Source organism: Mauremys mutica, chromosome 22 (genome assembly GCF_020497125.1).
Source record: "Mauremys mutica isolate MM-2020 ecotype Southern chromosome 22, ASM2049712v1, whole genome shotgun sequence".
Classification (NCBI taxonomy): Eukaryota; Metazoa; Chordata; order Testudines; family Geoemydidae; genus Mauremys; species Mauremys mutica.
In genome coordinates, this window is record NC_059093.1 from 20,411,154 (window position 1) to 20,415,932 (window position 4,779).

The following is a 4,779-nucleotide window of genomic DNA, read 5'->3' on the forward strand; positions in this document are numbered from 1 at the left end:
ATATCCTCTTTTAACACGAGGCACTCTAATTCACCCATCTTATTATTTACACTTCTAGCATTTGTGTACACGCACTTTAATAACTTGTCACTGTTTATTTGTCTGCCCTTTTCTGACGTGTCAGATTCTGTTGTGTGTGAATGCTTCTCGTCTGATCTGGCCCCTACTTTATCCTCTTCCAGCCTCTCTTCCTGACTAAAACTAGAAAAATCTCTATCACTACACTCTCCTCTAAGAGAAGTCTCTGTCCGATCCACGTGCTCCTCTGCAGCCATTGGCTTTCCCCCCCATCTCCTAGTTTAAAAACTGCTCTGCAACCTTTTTAATGTTAAGTGCCAGCAGTCTGGATCCACTTTGGTTTAGGTGGAGCCCATCCTTCCTGTATAGGCTCCCCCATCCCCAAAGTTTCCCCAGTTCCTAATAAATCTAAACCCCATCTCGCTACACCATCATCTCATCCACGCATTGAGACTCCGAAGCTCTGCCTGCCTACCTGGCCCTGTGTGTGGAACTGGGAGCATTTCTGAGAACGCCACATAGAGGTCCTGGATTTCAGTCTCTTTCCTAGCAGATTAAATTTGGCCTCCAGGACGTCTCACCTACCCTTCCCTATGTCACTGGTATCTACATGTACCATGACCACTGGCTCCTTCCCAGCACTACACATAAATCTATCTAGATGCCTTGAGAAATCCGCAACCTACGCACCAGGCAGGCAAGTCACCATACGGCTCTCCCGGTCATCACAAACCCAGATATCCTTGTTTCTAATGATCGAATCTCCCATTACTAACAGCTGCCTTTTCTTAATGAGTGGAGTTCCCTCCCCTGGTGAGATAACCTCAGTGCAAGAGGTTACCCCAACACTACCTGGAAGGAGGGTCCCAACTATGAGAAGCTTTCCCTCTGCTCCCGTTGACTGCTCTCATTCCCTGGGCCTTTCATCCTCCTCAACAATGTGGGGGGCTGTCTGACCGGAGTTGGGAAAATTCTATAGTGTCCCAGAAAGCCTCATCAACATACTTCTCTGCCTCCCTTAGCTCCTCCAGTTCCAGCACCCTGGTCTCCAAAGCCTCCACACGGTCTCTGAGGGCCAGGAGCTCCTTGCACCAAATGCACACAAACATACATAACATAAGAACGGCCGTACCGGGTCAGATCCAAAGGTCCATCTAGCCCAGTATCCTGTCTACCGACAGTGGCCAATGCCAGGTGCCCCAGAAGGAGTGAACCTAACAGGCAATGATCAAGTGATCTCTCTCCTGCCATCCATCTCCATCCTCTGACAAACAGAGGCTAGGGACACCATTCCTTACCCATCCTGGCTAATAGCCATTGATGGACTTAACCACCATGAATTTATCCAGTTCTCTTTTAAACGCTGTTATAGTCCTAGCCTTCACAACCTCCTCAGGTAAGGAGTTCCACAAGTTGACTGTGCGCTGCGTGAAGAAGAACTTCCTTTCATTTTCTTTAAACCTGCTGCCTATTAATTTCATCTGGTGACCCCTAGGAAGCTTCTGTTGATTATGCTGCACTTAACCCTCAGTTTTACTTGAGCAAACAGGAGATATTTGACATTGTGCGATACGGCTCCTGTGCTCTGTACCCAAAGTGTTTTGCAGCAGGGGAGGGTCTCTGGTAGTGTGTGTGTCACTGGCATATTGGGGCGATGCTGAAACTGGGCAGAGTAGAGGTGGCATTGTGGGGCTGGCGTAAACCTTCTCTCTCCATTTCCCCTTCCAAGAAGCGAGGGGACAGTAACCCTTACCCAGTGAGGTCACATTCTCATAGTTCTCCTGCATGACATCCCAGTAGAGGGCTCTCTGAGTGGGGTCCAGCAGAGCCCACTCTTCACTGGTGAAATACACAGCCACCTCCTCGAAGGCTACCGGCCCCTGAAAGAGCAAGAGTCCAACACTCAATACCTGCTGCCCCATTCACAGCCCCACTATTTGTGGGGAGAGGAGCCCATCAAAGGGAAGCCCTGGGTGGATTGCAGTCAACAAAGTCCCACCCCCACCCTGCTCAGAGCATCCCAGAAACATCAGAGTGAGGGGACAAAGAGAGCCCCTTATCTCTCCCAGTAGTTCCATCACATACCTACACCTACTAGCCACAGACTGATAGAGGAGAGGGAGCCCCTAGCAGGGACCAGGGAGAGCTCCCTGGTAGGAAGCCCAACACCCTCCTCATTGTGAGGAGCTGGATATGAAGGGAGGGGAATCTCCCCTAACCCTCACTGGTGGGTATCGCCTTCATATTTCACAGCAGCCACTGGTTAGTCGGGTCAGGCTCCAGCACTATGAGTCTGGTCAGTTTTCCCAGCCCCATTCACGTGGGTTATTTTCTGCTCCACAAACTAGAGCATTTCCACCTCCGAACCTCATGGGTCTGTTCCTAGAATATAGGCCACTTATCAAACAACTCCCAGCAGGTTTGTCACACCCTGTCCTCCCTTTCTCCACCCTGTGCATTTCCTGCCCCGCGCCAACCTCCAAACCAGACTGTGCAAACCTGCCCATCTCCGGTGTATTTGCTGTCCCTCTCCCTCCTGTAGGAACCCACCAACCCCCCCTCAAAAAAATAATCCCTACCTGAGCTGGCTCCACTGCAGCCATTTCTCCTCCCTGTGTCATGGGAGGATGGGATGAGCTGGAGAAAAACATGGATGTCATTCTGCAGCCCTGGCAGGGCGAGAAGGGCAGTTGTGGACTTTAGTTAATTTCACATCACGATTCCCCCAGGCCCTTTCCCTGCAGACAGACATCCTAGACTCCGCCATGCTGGGAACATGCTTGATCTCTTTATTAGATTGTAGACCTGGCCCCTCCTGCCAGGCTAAGCCCACAGAGACATTTTTAACCTCCCTTCTCCCTCCCCTCACCCCGTAACAAAGTCTCTGAACACAAGGCTGGAAAAGAGCAGAACCCAAGGAGTCACTGTGGGGAATTCCCTCGGACACTGACTCCACGGCAGTCACATCCCAGCAGGGGAATATGGAGTCAAGAACCGGCTTTTCCTCTCTCTGAGCCTTTTCTTGTTCACTGGACAGTGGTTCTGCCCAGGGATGCTGCAATACATGTGTCTGGGTGAACTAGAGAGCTGGAAATCTCTCCCCTCACTCATTTCTCCCACTGCCCCTTTCAGTATCTCCTTCCCCTGTCCTCTCTCCCTGCCCCTCTGGCTGGGACAGTCCCATTCCTGGTTCTTTGCTCTCCCAGGGCTGGATTTTCTCCTGGCGCTGTTTGTGCAGAGTCACTTTCTTGCCAGTCCCCAACACTTTCCCTGAGGTCTTTCAGTAACCTGGAGTCTGTGGCTCAGAATTTGCATTAACAGGGCCCAGGGCTGCCCTAGGGAGCTACTACCAGCTGCAGAAAGCTATCCCCTGGGCCGGGCAGAGAAAAAAGCTTTAATTAAGGTCACATCCCAGCACAGAACCCCGCTGGGGGAGCAGCAGCTGCTAAGCCTGGTCTCCCAGATCACAATGGAGGCTGCAGCGTCTGACCTAGGAAGCTGAACCCCAATATCCTGAGCAGAGAGGGACAGAGCGTTTGAGCAGCTTCCCTCCTTTAGCTCTCTGGGGAGAGCAGCTAATGTGAGAATTCTCACAGGGAGAATTGCTGATCTCGTTTGCCCCACTGTCCATCTGGAGTCACTCCCTGTCTTTCCATGCAGTGACTCTGGATTAACAATGGTCTCAATGAAACCAGATTTCAGAAAGAAGGAGTCCAGAACGCTGTGGAAGAGACCATTGTGTGGCATTTCTAGCCCCTTTCCCACCCATCAGATCTAGTATAAGGACTCGGGGCACAAATTTTACCAATGGAACTGGAAGGTTTTGGAGTTTTCAAGGTGTTTGATAAGTGGATAGAAAGTTATCACGGCGACTGGGCCTGGCTGGGGAATGCTGGGACGTGCTTGGAGCCAGGATTCTGGCACAAGCTGATGAGATAGAAGGAACATCGTTAGTAGCAGCCCCCAGACACCCCCAGTACCCAGAGCCCGCAGCCAGGGTCCCACCAGATATTCCCTGGGACCCAACCCCCAAATCCCTGAACAGGGACTCCAGATACCCCTCAGCACCCCACTGGCCAGAGAACCCCCACCAGACCATCACTGGCAGGCTGGGAATCCTAAAGGGTTCCCCCCACAAGCCAGGGACCACCCCCCCAGGGGACCCCTCACTGGGAATTCAGTCCCTCACTGCCTGCCCAAGATTCCCCTACTGCCTGCCTAGGACCCCCACCTGTCCTCCAGCAGGACCTGCCAGGCCGTTTGCCTGGGACCCCTGATGCTTTACAACGGGACCCCTCCCCCTGCTTGCCTGGCATCCCGACCTAGCGCCTGGCACTCCCCTACCCAGCTCTGTGCATTGGGCACGACTGAGCCCCTGGCACAGCACCAGGCTCCCTCCAGCCCCCTGCCCCGCCTCCCCAAGAGATGCCCACCCTCACTGTTCTGCACCAACAAGTGATACCCACCTCCAGGACCCATAGCCTCAGGGCTGGGCACATCAGAATCCCCCACCAAACCTCCAGAACTCACCAATTTGAGTAGGGTACCCCCTGCCCAGTCACCCAGAGGCCTCCCCCTCCCACAATGCCCCTTCAGCTCCAGCTGCAATCTCCCCACACAGACACCCCATCCCCTACCCCAGCAAGTGTTACCTCACTGTGTCTGCTAAGTGGATAGAAAGTTATCACTGCCCCCTGCTGGCCAGTCACCCGGGCAGAGGGATCCCTGGGCGGTGCTGCTTTAACAGGAGAATGGAAGGGC